This window comes from Scyliorhinus torazame, chromosome 5 (assembly GCF_047496885.1).
Source record: "Scyliorhinus torazame isolate Kashiwa2021f chromosome 5, sScyTor2.1, whole genome shotgun sequence".
Taxonomy (NCBI): Eukaryota; Metazoa; Chordata; class Chondrichthyes; order Carcharhiniformes; family Scyliorhinidae; genus Scyliorhinus; species Scyliorhinus torazame.
Window position 1 is genome coordinate 248107861 of NC_092711.1, and position 14532 is coordinate 248122392.

General features: G+C 48.9%; 1 long non-coding RNA gene across 1 annotated transcript in view; it reads left to right on the forward strand.

Annotated features, from left to right (window-relative positions):
• The window catches only part of LOC140422764 (uncharacterized), a 58498-nt gene that overhangs the window by 27420 nt on the left and 16546 nt on the right, over positions 1 to 14532 (forward strand). Inside the window, exon 2 of the long non-coding RNA XR_011947587.1 lies at positions 351 to 455. This is a non-coding gene — a long non-coding RNA (uncharacterized lncRNA). The remainder of the gene's footprint in view (positions 1 to 350; positions 456 to 14532) is intronic.

Here is a 14532-nt window from a genome sequence, read left to right on the forward strand (position 1 = left end):
ATAACCTAATCCTGTTTTCTCCCTATAACCTTTGGTTCCATTCACCCCAAGTGTTATATCTAGCTGCCTCTTGAATATAGTCAATGTTTTAGCATCAACTACTTCCTGTGGCAATGAATTCCACAGACTCACCACTCTTTGCGTGAAGAAATGTCTCCTTATCTCTGTCCGAAATGGTTTACCCTGAATCCTCAGACTGTGGCCCCTGGTTCTGGACACACCCATCATTGGGAACATCTTCCCCACATCTACCCTGTCAGAATTTTAGAAGTCTCTATGAAATCCCCCCTCATTCTTCTGAGCTCCAGCAAGAACAACTCTAACCTAATCATTCTCTCCTTATATGACAGTCTTGCCATCCCTGGAATCAGTCTGGTAAACCTTCACCGCACTCCCTCGAGAGCAAGAACATCCTTCCTCAGAAAAGGAGACCAAAACTGCACACAATACTCCAGGTGTGGCCTCCCTTGAATGTTTAATGTACATGTGTTCAGTGTGGGGTTATCGTTTGCATTAAAATATTAATAAGAGTTAACTTTTCCATAGGTTAAAATAATAGTTGTCTAGTAGGTAATGTTTAGCCAATGTTCCTTTTTGTTTGTTACAGTAAAAGTCTTAAAACTTGAAATCTTGTTGTACGACTGGGAATTAAAATATTTTTAACAGTTATTCATTTCTACAGAGATCATAACACATTTTATATATATATATACACACACATATATTTTGTATACATATATAAATAAAAATAGAAAGAGAGGCTCAGGATGATCAGCAATTTACTACCATGCAAAATCTAATATTTACAAAACTTTTACTACTGTAAATCTGCCATTACTTCTGTTCATTTAATAAGTCTGTTTGGATTATAGCCGAAACGCAGTCTAGTGAAGTGTTAAATTTACTGCCTTCTGAAGTCAAGAAAATCATGTGAGGGCACATGATCCGTTGTGTAAGTGTTTTGAGTCCCTGAATCGAAGAAATATCAAGTTTAAAATTCCATGAGTTATTGAATATATTCAAGGCTGAATTAAACAGACTTTTGAGGGTTTGACAGGAAAGTGAAATTAAGACCACAAATAGGTCGCAATGAATAGTGAAAACAACATTTTCCGGCCAGTCCTGCCCCCGGGATCCTCTGGAGCCCCTGCCATGGGTTCCCTGGTGACGGAGAGTGTGAATAACGGGAAAACTGGTTAATGGCGGCGGGACCAGAAGATCTTGCCGCTGGCCATTAGCGGACTGCCTCCACCGCCACAAAGCATGCCGTAGGGGGAGGGGAAAATCCCGCACAACTTCTTTTTCCCATTGCAAAACTATAAGATCTTTAATCACCATGCCAGCTAAGCTTGTCCATGGCGGCCTGCCTCTTGCATTTCCCAATGTTCAATGTAGAGTGCTGCCCCCCTCAATCTTTTTGTTTTATTCATTCATGGCATGTGGGCATCGCAGGCTGGCCAGTATTTATTGCTCACCCTTAATTGCCCTTGAATTGAATGGCTTGCTAGGCCATTCCAGAGGACTTTTAAGAGTCAACCACATTGTGTGGACCTGGAGTCACATGTAGGCCAGAGCAGATAGGGACAGCAGATTTATTTCCCTAAAAGACATCAGTGAACCTGATGTGTTTTTACAACAATGGTTTCATGGTCAGCATTCGACTTTTAATTCCAGATATTTATTGAATTCAAATTTCACCATTTGCTATGGTGGGATTCGCACCTGGGTCCCCAGAGTATTACTCTGGGACTAGTCCTGAGCTGTAGGAGGAGGCCATTCGGCCCTTCAAGCCTGCTCCACCATTCGTCACAACCATGGCTGATCGTCCAACTCAATCGCCTAATCCGGCTTTCTCCCCATAACACTTGATCCCATTCACCCCAAATGACATATCTAGCCGCCTCTTGAATGTATTCAATGTCTTAGCCTCAACTACTTCCTGTGGTAATGAATTCCACAGGCTCACCACTCTTTGGGTGAAGAAATGTCTCCTCATCTCTCTCCTAAATGATCTATCCCGAATCCTCAGACTGTGACCCCTGGTTCTGGACACACCCACCATCAGAACACCCTCCCTGCATCCACCCTATCTAGTCCTGTTAGAATTTTATAAGTCTACCATGTTCTAAATTTAACCATCCCAAATAACAAACATATGTACATTGAGTCATTTCTTAGAGTTCAGAGCGTCTATTTTCTCTAAGAGCAGAAATAGTCTTTGAAGTATGAAGTTAATTGATGATGGCTGCCACGTATTGTTTTATCGGTTGCCCATTTCCCTGACATCTCTGGTGGAATGCATATTGTTCCATCATCCCACTCTTCTGTTGTCCAAAATAATTTTCAAGAGAACTTAACAACGTATCAAATGTAGACATGCCTCCTGTGTGTTGCTCAAATAGTCTCAGGCCTTCTGCCCGAGGCAATGGGTGAATATCGTCTTCTTGCTGGGCATGCTACTTATGGACCATCCATACCCGTCGCGAGAAAGTATATCTTGCATTCTGAAATCCATCAATCCCGTGGTATGGTTGGATCTCCCGATGAGGAAAGGAAAGGTGCTGGACCAGTACCTTGAAACCACTTTCCGTCTTCATTGCCAGTATTTTGTGCCTCGGAGATCTGCAAAGATGACTCTCATCAGCTTTATGTGTGACAGGATCTTCATTACAAACAATTTTGAAAATGTCTGCTTAATTCACATGCTTACTGTTTAGTTTCAATTACTGTTTAGTAACCACACCCACAGACTTGAATAACAGCACAGTGAGCAGCCAACAGGCACACATAATCAAACACTGAACAGTTGAACACAACAGTTGTCAATAACAAGGAAACCCTGCAGCAATGTCCTGAGGCTGAGCTGACTTACCTCCAACAATCACAACCATCTTCCTTTGGGGTGGGTATGACTCCAACCGTTGGAGAATTTCTCCCCTGATTCCTATTGATCAATTTTGCTCGGACTCTTTGATGCTAGACTCATCAAATGCTGCCTTGATGTCAAGGACAGTCAGTCACTCTCACCTCACGTGTGGAATTCAGCACTTCTGTCCATGTTTGGATCAAGGTCTGTAATGAGGTCTGAAGATGGTTGGTACTTCTGAATACCACAGGTTATCCTTGCTCTCAAGAGTTATCAAAAGGAATGGCCAAGGTGAGGACGCCTGACAGTACCTCGCTTCCATTGCTCTGGTGCTGATTGTCGAAACCAGTTGCGCAGCTGATAAGCTCAGCTGTGCCCTCTGACATCGAGGGAGTGTCAATGGGGCCACACAAGCAGGACAAATGAGATGGGAGAGAGTAAATGGGGACAATGGCAGCCTGTGCCTGTGGCTGAGCAAATCGATAGCTGATGCAGGATTGTGGCAAATAGGATGTGAAACAATAGGCTAATGGGAGTTTGAAAGTGCAGCAGTAAAAGACCTGGGAAAGGCTGTTTCCAAGGACACAAAAGGAACAATATGAATCAATATGAAATAATATAAATAGTTAAGTGGTCAACAGTGATAGTGACCTTACGAGTAGGAAAGTAAGTTGAGAAGGTGACAAACTGCACCATCTTCAGTGATTGTGAACATGGTGCTCTTAACTTTGGTAAATAGGACGAGCTTCCAACCTCACACCATCACCCACCAAGATTCTCCCAACCTCCTTCACACTTATCGCCTCCTACTTCCCATTCCTACTGTCACTATCCAGCCTCCCCCATTACTCTTGTCCACATCATTGTCCATGTCGACATTCCTGTTCTCCTTCCTGAACCCTTCAATGTTGATGAACCCGTGCTATTTGTTGACCCGACCCCTCCCCATGCCCATTCACCTTTCGGGACCTCCCACCCCGTAGACCATCAAATATCCTCCCCCATGATTTTTCAGCTATGGGCTTAGAACTGAGGTGCCTCCCCTGAACGTCACTGTGCCCCTTGTCCCCCAGTACTATGACTCAAACCACCAGGGACAAATGCCTCAGGTGACTGACCACACCCTGTGCACAATCACTGCTGTTAAGAGGCCTCACCCCGCCCAAGAACTGGACCATGATCTGCATGCCTGTGGTCAATACAGACCCAGGACAGTCTGTTCAATACGGCCCCAACAGCGTGACCTCAGCCCCAGGACATTTCTGACTCTTCCATGGATAATAGTTTAACTTTTGATCCTGGCCAATCTTTCACTCTTCCACTCTGTTCCTTGACAATCCCCAGTCCTGCCTCTATCTCACCCCTCCCTGCTGGTTATGTCCCATGCCCAGCCTGGGGCTGGATTCTCCGATTTCCACACTAAGTGCTGACGCTGGTGTGGATAAAGTGGCGTTTTACGGCAGAAAAAACGGCACAACAGCACCAATTCTGGGACCGTTGGGGGGCTTGCGGCCACGCTGGGTAAAGCTCCCAGGGTTCCGTGACTACGGAAAATTCTCCTGTTCGGGGACTAAGTCCCCATGCTGGCAGGAAAACCGGCGCGAACCACTCCGGCGTCAACAACCCCGGAAAGTGTGAAATTCTCCGCATGTCCGGGGGCTAGGTGGACGCCGGATGGTTTGGCGCCGCGCCAGGCGGCGCTGAAGGGACTGCGCGAGTTAACGCATGCGCTGAAGGGCCGGCATGATCTCGCGCATGCGCGGAACAGCCAGCATGGTTCCGCGCATGCGCAGACCGGCTGGCGTATTCTGGCGCATGGCGCAGGGGGTTGTCTTCTCCGCGCCGGCCATGGCGGAGCTCTACTGGAGCCGGCGCGGAAGGAAGGAGTGCCCCCACGGCACAGGCCTGTCGCATATCAGTGGGCCCCGATCGCGGGCCAGGCCACCGCCCCCCCGCCCCCCCACCCCCACCACGAGGACCGCCCCAGCCGACTTACCTGCCAGGTCCCACCGTGTGTGACCATGTCTAACCCACACCGGCGGGACTGGCCAGAAACGGACGGCTGCTCGGCTCACCGGGGCCCGGAGAATTGCCGGGAAGGCCGCTGCCAACGGCCCCCGACCAGCGTGGCATGAACCCCGCCCCGCTCGAAAACCAGCACCGGAAAATACGGCAGCTGGCGTTGGGGTGGCGGAGCGGGATTCGCACCGCCCCCACGGGGATTCTCCGATCCGGCGGGGGGGTCAGAGAATCCCGCTGATGAACCTCCCCGGTAACGGGGGTGGGGCTTTCCCCTAACTTGTATATGATCCCCAACCTGGGTGGAGGTTGAGGAGGGTGACCCTTCGGGGAGTGGAGACTTACTGTATATCGAATAAACCTCATTATTGTTTTCTGAAACCAGCACCTCAGGTGTTCCATGCGTGCTACTTTGGAAGATTCTACACTGGTGATGAGGTTGGGATTGGCCGAGCTATCCTTGGTCCCGCCTCCACATAGACTTTGCGGGACCATTCTAGGAGGCAATGTTCCCCATTGTCATGGCCATCCACTCAAAGTGGATGGAGGTCCACAAGATGCAGGTGATGACCGCTCGGGCCACCATCGAGCAGCTACGATAGTCATTCAGCATGCACAGAACATCTGAGGTGCAGGTTTCAGATAATGGAACAGCTTTCGCGAGTGCAAAGTTTAGAGCGCTCATGGCTGTGAACAGAAGCTGGCACTTGCGTGCCAGCCCCTACCACCTGCCGTCAAATGGATTAGCGGAATGGGCAGTCCAAACCTGAAGAAGCAGTCCGCCAGTTTCTGGGAGACATGACTAGCACGTTTTTTATTTTGCTACCGATCCACGACAGGGGTCGCTCCGGCCAAGTTCCTGGTGGGTTGCCGCCTCCGCACCCAGTTGAGTTTGGTCATCCCAGACATTGGCGGGAAAATCCGCTGTAGCCAGGACAAGACCGAGGCTGGCGCAGGCTGGCGTGCACCTTTGAGCACGTCCAGCCTTGGTGATCTGGTGCACGGAACTTTGGAGAAGAAACTACGTGGATTGTGGGTGTTGTGTTGATACAGACAGGGTCAGTCTCGTATCGAGTGCAGTGCAGGGGCGCGACTCTAATCGTGGACCGCCTCCGCAGCCACATTCCCGACGCACCGGACCCATTCCAGAGACCCTGATCCAGGCCCATCCGTCACCCGTGTCGCCACCTCAGCCGCCGTTAACATCGTTGCCCCCGATTGGGCTGGCCATCAAGAGACCGGACTCCGACATCGAAGACACCGAGATGCCGAACAAAGTCCCACCCAGCTCCAAATCAGCATCGGACATGGATGTGTTGCCACCACTGGAGTCCATCGTGCCACACCCCAGCACCCCATTGGTTTTGCTGGCACCTTGCAGGGCACGCAACATGAAAATGCTGCTCTCCGGACCGGTACAAACCCCAAGATGCCACGTGGTAGGCTCCCAATAAGTGGAGACTTATTAGGCTGGATTCTCCATTCTGGAGACTAAGTGTTGACGCTGTTGCCCACATTATGCTGTGACAAGTGCCACAACAATTAATGTTCCCTCTCCCTACCTCAACTGAAGTGGGCAATTTGGCGGTGTGCCTGGGCGGATGTATCTCACTGTCTCCCTGCTCATCAGCAGTCTCCTCCTGAATTCCCGGTTGTGGTAAACCACTGTTGCACCTCTATTAGGTGATGTATGGTAGGACCTGTACAACAGGTACGTTGGTAGTCCCTGCCTGCTGGCTCCGCCCTGTAGGCGGAGTATAAATGTGTGTGTCCTTCATGCTGCAGCTATTTTGCCAGCTGCTGTGGGAGGCCACACATCTTAGAGCAATAAAGCCTCAGTTGTATTCAACTATCGCCTTTGTCTAATTGATCGTGCATCAATTTATTGCTCTGAGATTTTCAAAAGATGGACCTCTGTATCAAGCCGGATCGCCTGCAGCTGGATCTGCATTCAAGTGACGCCAAAAAGGACATTCAGCACTGGCTAGCTTGTTTCGAGGCATATATCAACTCGGCGGCCAGCCCTGTCTCGGAGGCTCAGAAAATACAGATCCTGTACTCAAGGTTGAACTCCAACATCTTTCCGCTGATCCAGGACGCGCCAAACTACGTCGAAGCCATGACGCTTCTCAAAGAAAATTACGCTCAGAAGACGAACACGCGCTTCGCCAGGCACGTACTCGCCACTCGCTCGCAACTCCCTGGTGAGTCCATAGAAGACTTCTGGCGGGCCCTAATCCCACTCGTCCGGGACTGTGACTGTCAGGCCGTTACAGCCACGGAACATTCAAACCTCCTTATGCGGGACGCGTTTGTTACGGGGATTGGGTCGGACCTCATACGCCAGCGATTATTAGAAGGGGCCACGCTCGACCTAGCAGAGACAAAGAAGCTTGAGCTCTCTATGATGGTCGCCTCACGCAACATTCAGGCCAACACCCCCAGCCGGGTGGCCCACCCCTCCTACGCATCATGGACCACACAGACGGCCGCCCCAGCGGGGGCCGTACCCAGCCAAAAGGCCTGCGCCACGTGCCAGCCAGCGAACCCCAGGGGTCCCCGATGTTACTTTTGCAGCCAGCAGAAACAACCCCGCCAACGCTGCCCGGCCCGCGCTGCCCTTTGTAGGGGCTTGCGGTAAGAAGGGGCACTTCGCCGTGGTGTGCCAGGCCCGTGCAGTCGCCGCTATCGCCCCCAACCCCCTCATTTACGGTCAATGGGCTCCGCCATCTTCACCTCCCCGGACCACGCGCAGCCTGTGAGCGCCGCCATCTTCTCCCCCTCAGACCAAGCGTGGCCAGTGGGCGCTGCCATCTTCCCCTCCCCTCCATGCAACACGTGCAGCCCATGGGCACCGCCATCTTGTTCAACCCCCGCTACATGCGGATATTTTGTCCTCCTCAAGATCTTCAGGTGCCTCCATCTTATCTCCCCCACAGCACATGGGCACCACCAGCGTTCCAGGACCTGTGCCCCCCAGACTCCCCATCATCCGACACCAGCGACGACCGACCACGACTCGCCTCAGTGACCATTGACCAGTCTCGTCCGCACAACCTGGCCACCGCATCGACCAGCGTTAAAATCAACGGACACGTGACCTCTTGCCTGCTGGACTCCGGGAGCATCAAAAGCTTCAACCACCCAGATACGGTAAGGTGCTGCTCCCTCGCGGTACACCCCGCCAACCAAAGAATCTCCCTGGCCTCCGGATCCCATTTCGTGGCGATCCAGGGGTACTGTACGGTCACACTCATGGTCCTCATTCAAGAGTGATGTGCTACGTCAGTACCTGCTCAGCAGGGGTATCGCCTCCAGCAGGACGACAAGCTATAACCCCGGGGAAATGGATAGGTAGAGAGGGAGAACGGGACGGTATGGAGGGCCGTCCAACTGGCCCTACGGTCCAGGAACCTCCCGGCCTCCCGCTGGCAGGAGGTACTCCCTGATGCACTACACTCCATTCGGTCACTATTGTGCACTGCCACTAACAACACACCCCATGAAAGTCTTTTTGCCTTCCCCAGGAAGTCCACATCCGGGGTGTCGCTCCCTACCTGGCTCGCAGCTCCAGAACCCGTCCTGCTCCGTAGGCACGTCCAACCCCACAAGGCGGACCCGTTGGTGGAGAGGGTGCAATTTCTCCATGCAAACCCCCAGTATGCCTACGTGGCGTACCCTGACGGTCGCCAAGATACTGTCTCCCTCAGGCACCTGGCACCAGCAGGTTCCATACACACACACCCCTCCGGCCCGGCGCCACCCTCCCCTTCCCCGACGCACCCAGCAGCAACACCCCCAGGCCATCCGTCCTCCCCCTGCCCTCGCCCGAGGATGAAGAGGATTTCGGCACCGGAGTCACCGAACATCAGAGCAGCATCGGAATCGCCGCCACCACTACATCGCTTCCAGCGGCACATCAAGGCCCCGGACTGGTTAAACCTCTAACTGGCCCACTGGACTTCAAAAGACATTTTCTCTCTCTCAAAGATTGTAAATGTAAAACCCATTTGTTGTATATAGTTCTCCACCATCCCCGCCGGGTTCAATTTTAACAGGGATGTATGTGGTAAACCACTGTTGCACCTCTATTAGGTGATGTATGGTAGGCCCTGTACTACAGGTACGTTGGTGGTCCCTGCCTGCTGGTTCCGCCCAGTAGGCGGAGTATAAATGTGTGTGTCCTCCATGCTGCAGCCATTTCGCCAGCTGCTGTGTGAGGCCACATATCTTAGAGCAATAAAACCTCTCGCGTCTTTGTCCAATTGATCGTGCATCACTGATCACAACCGATAATGAGATGCATACTGTACTTCAGGGCCGTGTGGCATGCGCTGCAATTTTGACGATTCCGGGGGTCCGGAGAATGCCGTTTCAGCTCGAAACCGGCGTCAGCCCCAATTTTGGCGTCGGAGCCGATTCTCAGGCCGATCGCGTTTCGCGATTTTGCCATTGTCCCACAGAGAATCCAGCCCCTTGTATATTGAACAAACCTAGTTATTGTTTTCTACCTGCTGGTTCATGCATGCTACTTTGTTGGATTCTACTGACCCTTCCACTGTGTTCCTGCTTTTGCATTCCAGTTTTCGATCTCAATCTTTTTCTTCCCCCTGTTGTCCTGGTCCATTGTGGAGACTGGGATAGACTGAAAGGGCCATTAACGCTCAGCATTTATTCCTCACTTTAACTGAATTGTCAGCAGCTCAGCATAAATTCACAAATCACTCAGCTGCAGTCAATTAGATAAAGCACTGATCTAATTTGAACAATAGATTCTGTGTGGGCGATTACCAATTGCACCAAAGATTGTCGTTGAAAATTTTATCTGGGGCCGATTTAGTTTAAAATGAAATGCTGCTGAATTCATTTGGATTATTGATTAAGAGTTACTGAACTTGACAGTTTCAAAAGCTGGATCAACACCAGCAATAATAGTGAGGTGACCTTTACCCCTCTTCACAGGGGCTGCCTATCTTTGGCAGATGGGATTTCCAGTCATCCCTTTCAATCAATTTCCTCCAGTTAGAGGAATTCTCAGAGGTCGGACAGCATAGTGCTGTTTACGACACCACCAAATCGCCCACTTCAGTTGAGGTAGGGAGAGGGAACATTAATTGTTGTGGCACTTGTCTCAGCATAATGTGGGCAACAGTGTGGAATTAAGCTGTTTTTATTTTAATGGAAAATTTTCGATTTTTAGAATTCTATTTTACTTAATGCAATGGACTAGGTCAAGAGTGCCTTCTAAATGTAATCCCCTCCCACCCACGGCTGCAAAGCAATACTGGACTCCAAGCCCGGTTCTGGACTAATTTTGCTCCATCACCCATCCAGATTATGCTGAGTATTGATAACCCCATAATTATTAACAAAACATCATGAACGCAATTTAATTTTAAAAAATCAGAGTCCGTTAAAGCGCCGGGGGAATGGCCCGGCTATCTAACGGAATTTTGTTGCTATTTCACCCTTGACGGGAAACCTCCCCCACGTTAATGTCATTTCTTGCACTGAGGACCTCCAGCGCCCCAATCTCCCGACCTCCTAACACATCCTCCGGACTCCCCCAATGCCCCAACTCACCTATAACATGGTCCTCGGCCCCCCCCCCCCACCCCCCCGCCCCCTCACTCCACCTCACACAGGCAAGGCACCGCTGGGCCCAATCCCTGCTGTGGACAAAATGCCAATTGTGCACCCTGGCAGTACCAGGCTGAAACCCTGGTGGCATTACCAGGATGCCAGTCTGGCAGTGCCAAGGTGCCTGGGTGGTACCAACAGTGCCAGAGTTCCACCCTGCCTAGAGGCTGACTATCTAGGGCTTCTGATCAGATGGGAGAACCTCCCAAGTGCTGTTCCACCTTGGTCCCTGTTTGCGGGGACCAGTGCTAAACGGCACCCTGCTAAGGTTTCCTTAGTAAGGCTGCTAGATGCAGGGTGGCTGATCGATCCAACGTAGACATAGTTATGTGAGCTTTTGAGCTCACATAACTATGGAAGTCTGGATCCCGCCCATCTGGTTAGATTCCGCGAGGTATAACGACCACCAGAAATCCCGAGAGAGGCCTCTCCTGGGATCTACTGGCCGCATCCTGTCCTGATTACAATGGGAGATGCGGCCAGTAAATCACACCCTGTGTCTTCGAGGCATGCCAGCCTGTATTATCTGCCAACCCAGTCAGATTAGGGTCATTAGACACTCCAATAATAACAATATTTAATTTACCTTGCAGCTGTAGGCTACAAACACTTGCCTGTAATTATATTCTCTGATACCTTAGCAAGTAACTTAATCATTTTTAAATGCAAGTTAACATCCACGCTCCTTTGGACAGCTCGCGGAGTAGGAAATCACACATTGTGCACATACATGGAAAAATAGCAACCTCAGTGCTTACCAAGCAGAGAAAATGTGTAATAACCCACAGTTAAATCTAAAATAGTACACTGACGGAAGGTTCTAGGTTCAAATGGTCAAATGGTGTCAAGTGGTAGGTCAAAGAAGATTTCGTCATGAAAGGATTATGTATTTCCGTGTCTGTACTTCTGCTTTCTTGCATGTTGATCTGTACCCAGCAATATGGTCATTTGTTGTAACATAAAAACACCTGGTGCATTTGTATTCAGCAATTTTTATATTTCAAGGAAGACCTTTTGATTATCTTCTATGTGTATTTGAAAGGAGCACAAACAGTAATTTTGAATGTGTACAATCCAGTTATTTGATTTTTTGTTAATTAATTGACTATTTGCTGAATTATTTTCCCAAGGATAAATTTTGAAATGTGGTCCGAAAGGATGAGAATCCAACATACCCTGTGCCAAAAAGGTTCAGAAGCGTCAGGGTGTTCCACAGAAAGTTTGATTTATTCTGCAATTTAATTTTAAATAGGAACAAAGAGAAAAATAGACTGGATGCGGAAGTAAGGGAAATCAGTGAATTATTTTATCAGTCTTGAAATAAATTATATTACCCTTTTAAATAAGGAGAACAAACTTTGAAATAGTTCATTTTTTCATTTAATCATTGTTCTGAAGTGCTTCCCTGTGATTGTCATTCACTTTACACTTTACAAGTGTTGATCTGGTAGTGAGATTCTATAAGCTGAGTGTTTAGCTGGACTCTGTTATTCAGGTTGAGAAAAATTATTTTCACGGGTTGAATATCAAGATTTGAGTGAGTTCAAATTATAACTTTTTAAATATAAAGATATAGATTTGTTCATTTGTTCATGGCACGTGGGCATTGCAGGCTGTGCCAGCATTTATTGCCCATCCCTAATTACCCTTGAGGGGGCAGTTAAGAGTCAACCACATTGCTGTGGGTCTGGAGACACATGTAGATCAGACCAGGTAAGGACGGCAGATTTCCTTCCCTGCAGGACATTAGTGAACCAGATGGGTTTTTCCAACAATCGACAATTAGCTTTTTCAAATTTTTTTAAATATAAATTATATTATACATATTTAACTAATAGTTAGCAATCCCTTCCTCAACCCAAAAACAATGTGTTAATTAACTAACTACCCCACTTTTAGCTGCTGACTGAGGTTAATTCCTTACAATGAGATATGAATGGACGTTATCTTTCATGAAAAGCCTCCTCATTCCCTCTTAAACTAAATTTAACCTTCCCTAGGCTTAGAAACTCCATTAAATCTCCCAGCCATATTGAGACACTGGGTGGAAAAACTATAAACAGTTCAAATTCAGGTTGCATTTGGAGTTACTGCATCTTTTGCCAACAATGAAAGGAGACTACACCTGCTCTTCCACTTTAAAATGGCACTTTACCACAACCGCAACCTCACAGTTCCTGATAACACCATTAAAACTGGGTCCAAATTGGGAAACGAGGAAGGATGTTGTATTTGCTCTTGGCAGCAGTTTTATCCCCTGCTGCTCACGAAGACTATTTCTGAAAAACACAACCCATTAGAGCATTTCCAGAAACCCATATTGCAGCTTCAAATGAAACAGCCACTACACAGAAAATAGCAGGGTCCATAACTCTCCACCAATCCAACCACACCGGTGAGAGCTGCCATACAAAACATGACAATAACTATTTTCCACCGAATCAGACATTTTATGATAATTAATTATTTTTTTCTCAGGCAAACACTTCCATGAATTATTATCATAGGGGAATAGCCACAAACTTGTTACATGTTGTATTTACTTGGTTACTTACTGACTTAACTAAACAACATAGGATGACTTTGACCCCCCCCCCCCTTTCTCTTTTGGCAATTGATGTACATTATTTAACTTTGGAAATGATCTCAAATTGGCAGCCAGGAAGTAAATGTACAGAGCTATAGCCAAAGAGACTCAGTTGTCAAGCACTCCTTCCTCTTTCACAATTCCACAATAATATTATTATTCATGCTGTCACACTGTGATATAATTGACCTTGTGTTTTCAGAAGGAGTACATTCAAAGAGCACAGATTGCACAATTTGAGGAGGCAGAATCAAAAATTATCCTGCCGAACACAAGCGCAAACGGCGACATGGACACAAAATCCCCAAGAGGCACAAAATGAAAACCTCGCTGGCGAGATCTCGTGGCACGGTTGTCCCTGCACTGCCCCCCCCCCCAACCACCACCACCACCACCACACACACACAAACCCCCCCCCCCCCCCCCCCCCACCCCACCCCACCACCACCACCACCACCACCGCCACTGACACAACAAGGTTCCCATCCAGGAAGGTCGAGGACCTCAATTAAATATATGCACATCTAATTATAGGGCTTCCCCGCCTTATCGTCCCCTCACACAGGGATCTCCCTCCTCACTGACGAGGTTTACAACGGGTTTTTTAAATCGGAAACCTGGCGAGGGCAACCTGCCCGGGGCTCATGGGTAAATACAGCCCCCAGAGAGAGAGGGGCATGCCTATGTGCGTTTGGGGTGGGTCTCCGTGTGTGTTGCGGGGGGGATCTTTGTCCTTTTTTTATTGGAGATCCCGATGCCGCTTTTCTCGTTTGAGCCCATCTGGAAGGAAAACAGGTGACAAAGTTAATGTCCCCTCGGAAAACTATTTCTTGCCATACCATTTGTTACAGTAGCTACCCACATGACTTCATTGAGTGAATTTGTGATTATTTATACGCCAAGGGCTGGATTTTACAGGGCACCGTGTTCCCACCCCACCCCCTGTCCACCCAAAATCGCATCTGCTGTCCTGCAGCAAATTGGGAGCAGCGTTAATTGCTTCAAGAATTGCCTGATGTTAACCCACACAACTAAAGCTGTTGGGCTTTCTCCGTGCCATAGGCCTCCCCCAGCCATGGTGAAAATACTTGCCAGTTCAGGTAAGGCCGTTGAGTTGCCAACAATTGGTCACTTAAGGGCCTCAATCGGCCCAAGAGTGGGCAAGCTAACTGAAGCGTCCCCTGACCCCTGTAAAATTCCTGACTGGTTGTCGGCGGTGGAGGGGGGGAGGGAGTAAAAGGTGGATAGGGGGGTGGGGAGGATAGATCTCACGTACCCGCCTGTCTCCAAACCCACCAGAAGGAAGTGAGTAAAGTCCAGCCCTATGTCCTGTTAAGGGTTAATAGGAACTTGTATAAAGTTCTCCAAACTCATTTAATGTTGTATCCTTACGGCTATGGAAATATGTGCCTGTATTTGG